Here is a 12384-nt window from a genome sequence, read left to right as displayed (position 1 = left end):
AGTTTCTAAAAACCTCTGAGACCATTTCCTCTTTCTATAGTTATCATTTCATGATTCTCTAGGCATATCAGCTTTAAGGGGGGAACTTAGCTCTAAAGAGTACCTCTATCTCTCTGATTTAAAAGTTGAAATAAGTTTCTTCCACTTTAACATGGCTTTCCAAAAATTGTGTGTGTGTGTGTGATGTGTGTATTATCTGTGTACTTATGTAAACATAGTCATGCATTCCTCAGTGTGTACGTGTGCATATGTGAGTGTATATAGTGTGTATCATGTGTGTATGATCTGCATACTTGTATATGCACAGTTGGGTATTCCTCTCCTCTCCTCTCCTCTCCTCTCCTCTCCTCTCCTCTCCTCTCTTCTCCTTTCCTCTCCTCTTTTCTCCTCTCCTCTTCTCTCTCCTCTTCTCTCTCTCTCTCTCTCTCTCTCTCTCTCTCTCTCTCTCTCTCTCTCCTGCTCCCTCTCCCTCTGTGTGTGTGTGTGTGTGTGTGTGTGTGTGTGTGCATGCCTCTGTGTGTATGTGTGTATGCCTGTGTGTGCATGTGGGGGGGTATATGTGTGTGTGCCCGTGTGTGTGCATGTCTCTGTGTGGGTGTGTATGTGTGTGTGCCTGTGTGTGTGCATGCCTCTGTGTGGGTGTGTATGTGTGTGTGCCTGTGTGTGTGTGTGCATGCCTCTGTGTAGGTGTATATGTGTGTATGTGTGTGTACCTGTGTGTGTGTGCAGGCACAAGCCTGTGGTGATCAGATGACAGCCTCTGTTGGTCCTCACTTTCCTCTTTGCTTGAGACAAGTCCCCTTGCTGCTTGGCACAGTGTGTAGCAGACTAGCCCTATGAGCACCTGGGATTTCTCCTGTTTCTGTCCCCCACATACCTAAAGGAACACCAGAATCACAGGTGCACAGACTTTGGGAATCTTAATTCAGATCTTCACACTTGCATGGCAAATACTTTAGCTACTGAGCAATCTACCCAACCCCAAGAAGCTTTTATTTTCTTTAAAGAATGAGTTTTGATTCATTATTTATGTGACTGATAATATAATTCACTATTCTGCCATGTAGTAAGAGATGAATTAAACAATATCTGTTTTCAAGGATATTTTATTATATCAATATGTACTATGAGTTTAATAACCTGACCCCATAAATATTTTTATTTTGCATTACACATTTGTTTTTAGGTAATCACACACACACACACACACACACACACACACACACACACACACACGAAAAAAAACATACATGCCATCGTGAAGAAGTCAGAGGACAACTTGGAGGAGAAAGTTCTCTTCTTCCACCATGTGGACCCCAAGGATTGGACTCAGGTTGTCAGGGTTGGAGGTTGAGAAACAAGACCCTCTTTCTATAACCACATTCAAAAGACCAGTGAAAACAAAGCAGTTTTTAATATATCATTCTGTACAAAGGTTCATAGCACAGAAGAGGGACAAAAATGGCTGACGTGTTGATCAGACACAACACTGTGATTTTTAAAGGCCCTGGTTGCAAGAAATTCCTGTTCTTTTCCCCATAGCTTGGTCCTCTGGAGAGTTAAAAATCTCTGCAATCTTCTCCCACAGCCTGGTTCTCAAACCCTGCACCCTGTTGATTCCAGGTGCAAAGCCTTATTTAATGAACACTCTGGGCCTTGAGACTGCTCCTTTTCTGATTTTGGATTCAGCCACAAGTTTCCAACTCTCAGAAAAGTTCTAAGACAAACAGGCTCTGGCCCGTCTTAGGCTAGATGACAGCAGCCAAGAACCTCCTTATCTGTGGCGATTTTGATGAGCTCTAAGCATGTTTTCTATAAAAATGGACCAAAACAATTTATTTCTTATAGCAGCAAGCACATTTGTCCTCTGAGCCATCTCACTGGCCACAGATGAAACATTTTGTAAAATAAAAATTAGACTTCTGTTGTGAGATGTGCTGTGATGTTAGTCTAGAGGCCCTCTGCTGTATAGGTGAGGGTGCTGTCACAGAGGGAGACTATGAAAACCTAAGTTCCTCAAGGAAGCGACATCAGAGTTACTCCTGATTTTACTTTTTTGTTTTGTTTTGCTTTTTTGTTGTTGTTGTTTTGTTTTGGGTTTCTTTCTTTCTTTTTTTTTTTTTTTTTTTTTTGCCCCCTTTGGGCATGGCATGATAACCCATTGCCATTTTTGAGAAGAGATTGCCTCTGTTTGGTAACCATGGCAACTAACTGAACAATAGATGGTTGCTATGACTGAACAAAACCAGATAGCTAGATCCATGGTGATGTTAATGGAGCTGTAAATGCTGCTACAAGGAGCTGGGTGACAGTCAGCTGTGACTCTCCCTCTAGCCCTTCCTCAGCAGGCTTGGGAAATGTTAAAGTGTATAGAAAGTGGGCGGTTAATGAAAGGGGTGCTCTTGATGCAGCTTCCATGAGGCCATCACCCATGATGGGGTGGGACTTTGTGGTGAGGCCACTGTTTAAGATCCTCCACACTTCGGTAAGTAACCCCAATCAATGGACTCATCCATTTGGTCAGTCACGAGTTCCTTATCTAGGGTGAACAGACTTCAGTTCTCCATCAGCACCACCCCCAGGAAAAGTTTAACAGAACCTCTTGATGGAGACTGTCATAAGCCACCCGTCCCTCTACGTAGTGATAGTGCTCCCTGGAGAACTCTGACATTAACCATCCATCATGCAAATTCTTCAGAAAATGGTGCTTTTCCTAACTGGATTATATTTTCTTTATGTATATGTTTATTATGTTTGTGTGTATGATATGTGTATATACTGATTGTGTGTATGATATGTGTATATACTGTTTATGGGTAATATATGTGTATATAATGTTTGTGTGTATGATATGTGTATATACTGTTTATGGGTAATATATGTGTATATACTGTTTGTGTGTATGATATGTGTGTTGACTGTGTGTATGATATGTGTGTTGACTGTGTGTATGATATATGTGTTGACTGTTTGTGTGTATGATATGTGTTTACACTGTTTATGTGTATGAGAGTAGATATGCATATGTTCACACATGGTGTATGTGCGAACGACAATCTTGGGTGTCAGTCTTTGCCTTCCACATAGTTTGAGTCAACATTCTTAATTGTTTTGCCACTGTGTGCACCAGTCTAGATGCCCCGTGAGTTTCTGGGGATTCACTTCCTCCATATACCCCATTCATCTTGCATTAGGAACATTGTAATTACATATTGGTGCTACCTACACCTCAGAATTTTCATGGTTTCTGGAAATCCAAGCTCGTTTTCATGCCTGTTTGGCAAGGCTTTACCCACCAAGCCATTTCTCTAACTTATATTTTATATTCTAGAATATTCTATACTTTAAAAATCATGCTAAAGTTGGCCTACTACTTTAATCTTAATGCAGGCACACTAATGTATTAACGTTCTCAGTTAGTTCTAAGCCACTGACGAGACCCAGCTTGGGTCTCACTTCCTCTAGGAAGATTTCTCAGTGGCACAATTTTCTCCCTTGTTGAATGCTGTACAGTGAGTCTTCAGTAGAATATTGAATGACAGATGATTGAGTAGCCTAGGGAAAACTACCAAAGACAGTCCAATCATTGTCTTCATAATGCAGGAACTCCTTCTCTGAATCTGTCACCCTGCTGGGACACTTGCTGAGAAAAAGCTGTGAACAAGTGGCTCTGGTCCTCTCTCATAGAAGGTGGACCTATTCAGGTGAAACCCTTGTGTATAAGCCATGTCCCCTAAGAAGGAATCTACCATCAGATTCACAGGTTCCTAAAATACCAACAAGAAGAAAGGAAACAAAGATCTTCGAAGAGCTGGTGTTAGTGGTAATTCTCAACTTGACAGAATCTAGAATCACCTGGAAGATCACCCTCTCTGGTCATGCTGGTGGAGGATTATCTTGATTACATTAGTTGAAGTGGGAAGACCCACCCACTGTGATTGGCAGCATTTCCAGGATGGGGTACTAGACTATCTAAGCAGAGAAAGGGAGCTATGTATTAGCATCTATTCACTGCTCTCTGCCTCCAGATTACAAAGTGATGTGGCCCAATGGCTTCAATTCCTGCCACCTTGACTTTCCTGCACTGTAAGCCAGAATACACTCACTTCCCCCTTGTTGATTTTTCTCTGAGAGCTTTACCACAGAAAAGAGATTCAGACACATGCTAGTCTAGCATGCCTTCATCCCAGTGCAGGAGGCCCTTCGATCTCTCTACTTGCTAATCTGGTTCTTAGCTCTGTCTTTTCTGAAGAGCTCCTTCACTTCCTGGACAACTTTGCTCTGCTTTGATAACAGGGTGTAGACTTCATTCTTCAAAACCCATGTGAGATTTTACCCTCTCTGTGGTGATACCCTTACTTTCTAACAAAAACTTAGAAATAGAAAGCATCTCTTTACTCCCATGGGGATTGATTTTTTCATGGCTTGTCACTGAACTACCATTGTTTATAGAAAGGGTAGAGATGTTACCTTACCTCTTTCCCTCACCTTCCCTTAAAAAAGTATTCTTTGAGAATTCATACATGTATACATAGAAATGTGATCTTAGTCACTTTTCATTTCCCACTTCAACTTCCTCTGGAAGTTCCCAACTTCATGTCTTTTTTTTTAATAATCCACAAAGTCCAGTTAAAGCTACCACCATGCACATGGGCATGGGATAATGCACTGGAGCATGAACAACTTAGCAGTGGCTGTACCACAGAAGAATGATTCTCCCTCTTCAAGAAGCAATCAACTGTCTACAGCCTCTCTGTTAGGAGTGGGTAAGCTCCTTCCCATCTATGCTAAAATTTTGGGTGGTTTGATCTTGTGCAGATCCTGTGTAGGCAACCACAGATGCTATGGGTCTATGAGTACAACAGCCATGCCACTTCCAAAAGACAGCACTTCTCAACATTCTTCTCCATCACCTGCTTCCTAAATTCTTTCCACTCTCCCTTCCATTATGCTCCCTCACCTACTCTTGCTAAAAACATCAGTCACGTACACCCCTGAATGCTCCCTGACTCCATTATTCATATTGTTCAAAAGACTTACATAGAATGCTTAGCCCTCTCCAGAAGAGCTCTATGTGGCACATTGTACCTGTATTATGGTCTTATTGAGAAACCTAAGACAAATCTCTGAGACTGACACCCTCAAGGTTTGGCATATTTCCTGACTGACCCAAACTCTTACCTTTCTTGATCCTAAAATCTTGATAACAGTGTAACATGTTCCCAGTCCTCTCCCTTTACCCTACACATTTGATGCACTTCATCCTTCATCCTTATGGAACTTTTCATTCCCTGGCTCCTGTATCCCCTGAAACCATCTCAAGTATGAACTGTTTCTCCTACAACATAGGACAGTTTCGCTCTTGCTCTTCATAGTTTCTCATTGACAATCTTCTGGCTCACTGAAAACCCTATGATACTTAATATCAATTGTCAACTTGACATAGATCTAGAATCACCTAGGACATACATAAGAATTTTCTAGATTGGGTTAACAGAGATGGGAAAGCTGAGACTGGGTTAACTGAGATGGGAAAACTGACCCTAAACACAGACTCATTCCATGTCTGGGATCTCAGAGTGAATAAAAAGGGGAAAAAGAGCTGGGCATTAGCTGTCACCTCTTTCTGACTCCTGACTGAGCATGCACTGTGACTATCTGCCTCCAGATATTGTCACAGTGACATTTTGGACAGCACCCTCAGACTGGGAACAGTGCTTTTGTCATAGCAACAAGAGAGGCAGCTAATGCTGACTTCTAACTCCTCTGAAACACATCCTGTCAGCTGTAGAACTCACCCTCTCTCCTAGCACGGTTTCCTGCTCTCTTCCTGGTCATTTTCCATCATATCCTCAAGATTCTGACTCCAGATCACTGTCTTTCTCTTCTTCATTGCCTCTGTCACAATTTTTGGTGATTTTAAAACCCTCAGTCAATGTTCCTAATACTCCTTAGCTCCTTTACCATCTCATTGCCCATGAGTTTACTTTTTCTCTCTTGTCAAGTTGTCAGCCACTTATCCTCACTCTTTTGTTGTGTTGTATTTTTCTATAGTGTCAAAGTGTTGGTGAATCAGATTTTAAATTATGTAAGATAGAATAAAGTAAAAAAGGCCATTGCAAGGTCTGATGCTGAAGTATGGAAGCCTAACACTTGTTTCACAATGAATTGCTTAGGTTATATGTATGTGTACTGAGTCAGATGTGAAAAAGATCTTGCTTGCATTGTATTATGGCCAAACATGACTGCAAACATATACTGCAGAGGTATACATCACCCATGACTACCTGCAGGGTACATCACCCATGACCACCTGCAGGGTACATCACCCATGACCACCTGCAGGATATATCACCAATGACCACCTACAGGATACATCACCAATGACCACCTGCAGGATACATCACCAATGACCACCTACAATCAGTTCTTTCTGTTGAAGACTCCACAGTCTCTACCACTCTTTAGATCAATTTCTGCCTCCTTCTCTGTCTCTCTGTCTCTCTGTCTCTTTGTCTCTGTCTCTCTTTGTCTCTCTCTCTCTCTCTCTCTCTCTAGTATCTCTGTATATATTATATAAATGTTTTTAACACAAAATAAGTGATAGGGACAGCACTAGGTGACAGTATACAAATTAGAGTAGAGCACAGAATTTTTTATTGTTATCAGCTTACATGATATGGCAGAGAAAACAAGTGTGTAGTGGTTCCTCTATAAATCTGTACTATTTTGAAGATGACCATTTAGGTATAGGGTTTGGGTTATATACGTTGAGATAAGGTTGGATAGGCTATCTAGCTTCCTTTGTAACCCAAATTGCCCTCAAATCTGTGATCCTCCTGCCACAGTTGTCTGAGTGATGACATTATGGGTGTGAACTACCACATCCAGCTTCAAAATTATTTCAATTTGTTATTGTTGTTACTTTTTTGATAGAGGATTTCATGTACTCCAAGCTAGCTTTGAATTCCCCATCCTCATACCTCTACCTTTGAAGTGCCAAGATTTTAGGTATGTACCACATGTCCAGCCTATTACAGATTTTTCTATTGTGAATTTCACACACACACATAGTGTTTTTGAAAAATTCCACCTTCATTCTTCCCCTATCCTCTGATGTCCATTTTCCCCTCCCAACTTTATGTGCACTTTTATAAAATCTCACTGAGTTCACTCAGTGATGCTAGTATGTGCACAGGCGTAGGACCACCTGCCAAAGCATGGGTAGCCTCTCATGGGCTGCATCCCTAAACTGACTCTCCTAGCAGCCACCAATTGCTGAGTTTCTTACTCATTCTTCTATCTCAGTCACAACAGTTCTCCACCACGCCGAGCCTCCTGGTCCAGCAGACCTGGTGCTCACTTTTCCCCTTGTGAAGCCGGAAATCTGTGGTCAGCTCTCCCAGATATGCCCTTCACACTGAGATCTTCCAAGGCAGAAGCATATCCCAAATGCCCTTCATTCCTGGCATCAACACCATGCCTGGCACGAAGCTGGTGTTCAGAATATATTTTTTAAATTATCAAGGCTGTTGAATTCATAAGACTGCAAACAATGAGGAGCAGATAAGAACCTCTTCTGTTTCTGTTGAATTCTGTTCATCACCGAACCTGCACAGCACTTAATCTCCTCCATCATTGCTTCTCATATTTCTGCTGTGCAAAGTTTTATTCCCATAGTTGAATTCAATAAATTCAGGATGACAGAGAGAGCTATCCTCAATATTCTGCTATGCCATAAGGAAAACTCTAATGAGAAACTTCAGCTATAACTCTCTAATCACACACCCAGACCAAGTGACAAAAACCCTCAACATCTGTCAAAAGATTAATATGCTTTTACATACAGTTCAAAGCTGCCGGGTGTAGCTCATTACAATAATAAATCTATTAAATCTTGGAAGGATTAACATCTCATTATCTCATTCTTGTTATGAGAATGAAGGGTTTATTATCTCAACGACTTTAAATAACTCTCACCATGGGATACAAATCCCCCCACCCCCAACCCCTACAGTTTGGGCATTGATATATAGTTTTCTAAGTTGGCTTTGTCATTTAAGGAGGGCATCAGAATGTCTGTTCTGGCCCTGAGAGAGAAATGGAGGGATTCATTTTAAGTTGTCTTCATGTTTGATTCACTGGTGACTTTAGACCTTCTTTTCTCCAGAGACATTGCTTTCACTCTTGATAAACATCTAAGGCTCAAATACAAAATGAAGCAGTGAAAAAGAGCACCAGACAGGGAGTCCGCATGGCTGCAGGCTGGGTCTCTTTACACTGATTTCTGAAAAAGCCCCTCAGTTCCTTGTTTCCAATGACCCTTTGTCTCATTCAGAACTGAGTGTCAACAGCTTCTCTGCACGAGCCTTCCTCAGTCCTTCCACACAGCAGACTCTTTTCTTAAACCTTTACCATTTTTTGAAATGAGGTTTCTTGCTACCTATACCCCAGACTGACCTCAAATTGTAGTTGTTTTGTCTGAGCCTCCCAAGTGCTAGGATCGTTAAAAAGTGAAATAGGCCCAGGGAGGTGGCTTTGAAGTTTTTAATGTTCTTTATAAACTAGCTTCTACATTTCTGACGGCAGGTGATCTGGCTATCAAGTGTCAGTCCTTCCTGTAGGCATCTCAAAATGTCCTACACATGGTCAAAGGACAACTCACCTACAAAATGGTCACAATTTAGATAACAAGCCAGTAGAGGGGAAAAGAAAGACATGATCTCTGAGACACAGTGATCGTCACCACGGGTATTGTGAAGAGAAGTGTTAAGGGCATTTCTAGAGATTTCTCTGGATTCAAGAGATGGGCTAGTCAATCAATGTTGTTGAAACCATCGTGGCCATCACGGGTTTATTAAAAAAGAGCATCATTTCATTTTTATCTTACCAAGTAATTTTATAACTAACATAAAAGTGGGTATCTACACAAGAACAAAAACAGCTGAAGAGGAAGAAAAAGAGTTGTGTCACTACACTGCAACACCCTAGTGACGAAGGCAATCTCCAAAACAGATGGGAAATTTGGCTTGAAAACCTGTTGCTTTGCCTAGTGGAGGAGTAATCTGGCTTTTAGTTTCTTCAGCTTAATGATGAAGGCCTCCTTCATTCAGCTACACACAAACTCCATCCTTGTGAGCTGTCCATGATTGCCCAGGCCTGGCCATAGATGGACACCTTGTCTTCATACAAAAAAAAATGTAACTTCTAGGCTGGCTTCTTTGAAGTCAGTGTTTGTTCATGTTGAGTTGTCTAGTTTCACAGTTCTGTGTGTCTTAAGGGTTTATGCTGAACAAAAAAGTGTGTGTGTGTGTGTGTGTGTGTGTGTGTGTGTTACACAGGTGTGTGCATATCCTGGGTCTCTTTCCACCTACTATTGTATGATTTCTGATACTTTGTGTACTCCAGACCAATTGGCCCATAAGCTTCCCCATGATTCTCCTGTCTCACCTCCCATTTTTCTGTGGGAGTGCTAGAATTATAGATGTGTATAATCACATCTGTGTATTTTTTATGGGTATCTTGGCATCACACTCAGATCACCAGAGTTGCATGATAAGTGCTTTGACCCTCTGAGCTATCTCAGTAGGACCAGTCTGTTGAATTTTAAGTAAGCCTTTTAGAGAGTTTTACTAGTTCTACAAAGACCAACCTAGTCTGACAGAATCCTCCAACCATAGCCTTTAGACAACTTTTAACCAATCAAACACAAAGTAATGGGACAAGATATCTTTCTGAGTTTCAATCTTGTTATTTTTCATCTTTAAATGGCACGTGAGAGAGGACCAAGCAGACACCATAACAGGCTGCTCAGTCTTCTCTCAGAGATCAGACCTCAAGTTCAGTTTCCTGAGACTGAACAATCAGTTTCTGAAAGAGCCATAAACAAAGGACAATCATTCTCCAACACCCACAACAGCAAGGACAAGGAGGCCTGGAACATGCATTATCAGTTAGGTCAGGCCAGGCCTGAGCCATAGTCAGCAAGCTCAAGGTAATAACCAAATAAAGACAAAGCCTGGTACTTCTTCAGGTTGCCCCAAAATGGAAAAACTGTAGCCTTAGACAACCCCCACTAGCCCTGGCCAAATATAACATACTAATATGATTGCCACTTGCTTAAGCCAATCATATCAAAGGTCACCTAACTGCTCTAGGACCTTTCCTTGGCTATATCTAAAAGGAGCTCCTCTCGGGGCTGTCACCATTTTGCTTGTGTGTAGAATGGTCTGCCCCAGCATGCTGGAATATTTCTTGAGACAATAAATACTCTTGCTAATGTGGATGGTGATCGTTTGTGGGACTTCTCCAGGACCCTAACAGTGATGACTCTGTTTGCAGAGTTAATTGAAAATTCCCAAATAAAATTATCTGTTGGAAAAGTTGAGAAAAATCAGATAATACACTTTAGATAACTAAGAATGTGGACTTAGCAATAATTTTTCTTTATGTTTTTCAAAAAGTCCATATCAAATTGAAAATTTAGTTTTGTATCTTAGTTTTATTTTTTACTTTTTATTTTCAAAAGCTAGCACACATTAAAAACTAAATTAAATGCAGGGTCATTGAAAGGAACCTATATGAATTTACTCTCCATATGAGCTTCGTTGGTGGGGAGCCCTGCAGTCATAGGCAACCATGATTAGTCCTTAAAGTGGGAGAGCAGCATGGGAGAGAGCATCAAGGCCATAAACCATTATAATGGAGCTTTGACAAGAAAGAGAGATTTCAGATGTCCTTCGATTTCAGAGAGCAAGGGGAGTTTCTGGCTCCCACAGATTTTTCAGAAGTGGGTAGGCAAACTTCAGACCACCTGGCCTAGCCTGGCTTGGTCCATGTGCACAGTGATAGGCACTAGGTGGTACCATAAACTAATTCTGCAGTTGCCACCAGTGGGAAGGAATGGTTAAAGGTGACACCACAGCTTCTTTTCAACTCTGTCCCAGAGTGAGTTGCAGAAGGTGCAGTCTGATCTATGGGAGAAAGTTGACAGGCAGCTAGAGGGCTGTGATCTAACAGTGTGAAGCTGCTAATTAAAGATGGAGGACAACAGCATTTCTATTCCAATCTCTCTTCTAGATACAATTGAAAACAACAAAAGAACAAAAATGAAAATTAAAGGATTCTATTCCTGCTGACAGTGTCTAAAGAGTTTAATTCTAAGTATAGAAACCCTGCTGTTAAAAATGAATTAGCATTCTCCTTATTTTTTTTTCTAACAGAACCCTGCCCAATGAATGGAGAGAACTTGGGGGGCATGCTCAGACCCGTGTTACCAAAAGTGCACAGGTACCACATGTGGGCCTCCTCTGTGAGGAGCAAAGAAACAGGATAAAGGCCAGGAGTCAGGTCAAAGAAGAAAACAGCAGCAAAAAGAAATATGACGTTAATTAGTTCATCTTTTATAGGAGAACATTAATCAGTACGCCAAAAGTTCATAATCAAAGAATATGTGGTTAAATATATTACTACTATATGAATAAAATAATAATAACTATACCATATTAATGAAAAATCCTGAGAGCAGAGCATAAGCTTTCCAGGCTCTCAAGCTGGGTGTAAGTGCATGCTTAAGTAAGAAAACCGAAAACAGGACTTGAGATGGTCCAGCAGTTCATTCAGACCACCTGCTCCTCCTGCAGGGCTCACTTCCCAGCACTCCTATAGTGGCTTTAAACCATCTGTAACTCTAGTTCCATGGAATCTGATGCCCTCTTCTGGCCTCTGAGAGCACCAGGTCCAGACGTGGTGCACATCTATACATGTAGGCAAAATACTCATGTACATGAAGTAAAATAAATCTTTTCTTTAAAAATATCACAAAATACGTTATAAAATGTTGAAATTATTTGCTGAAAAGGAATGTGTGATGATGCCAGTGAGATTCCCAGCAAATAAAGGCTCTTGTTTCCAAGCCTGACAACCTGAGTCCAAACACCAAACCCACAAGGCAAAATGAGAGAGCTGACTTCTGCCACGTGTCCTCTGCTAGTCATACACCACTGTATCATGTGCACTCTCCCCATAAACAAACACACACAAACAAAGAGATGTAAAGTCGGAAGAGTGGATGCATCACTTATGTCAGTGTCAATAAAGTAAACTTGCCTTTTAAAAGAAAATATTACCAGATTTCATAAAACGTAAACTCATCCCCATGTTTTTTATAAAGAAGAGGCACCAACAGAAGACTCATCTGAAAAGAAAGGTGACAGGTAACAACACAGTAGAAACAGATGGAAAGAAAAGAAGTGTGGACAGAGGGCACCATCACAGCAGAGGCCCGAGGTCCTTACTTGAGACAGCACAAGCATACATTACAAGAGCAACAAGAACGAGAGAGGGAAAGACCCTGCGTTTTTCTCTGAAGTCTCTGGTCACAGA

General features: G+C 41.2%; 1 long non-coding RNA gene across 1 annotated transcript; it reads left to right on the top strand.

The window, feature by feature from the left end:
• Positions 1-2239: 2239 nt before the first annotated feature.
• On the top strand, positions 2240-11497 carry LOC143267756 (uncharacterized). The gene is made up of 2 exons (XR_013043179.1): positions 2240-2485; positions 11223-11497. It is a non-coding gene; the product is annotated as an uncharacterized LOC143267756 (long non-coding RNA).
• The last annotated feature ends 887 nt before the right edge of the window (positions 11498-12384 follow it).

Source organism: Peromyscus maniculatus, chromosome 11 (genome assembly GCF_049852395.1).
Source record: "Peromyscus maniculatus bairdii isolate BWxNUB_F1_BW_parent chromosome 11, HU_Pman_BW_mat_3.1, whole genome shotgun sequence".
Taxonomy (NCBI): Eukaryota; Metazoa; Chordata; class Mammalia; order Rodentia; family Cricetidae; genus Peromyscus; species Peromyscus maniculatus.
The sequence above is the reverse complement of the archived record's forward strand: the minus strand, read 5'-3'. Positions and strand labels throughout refer to the sequence as shown.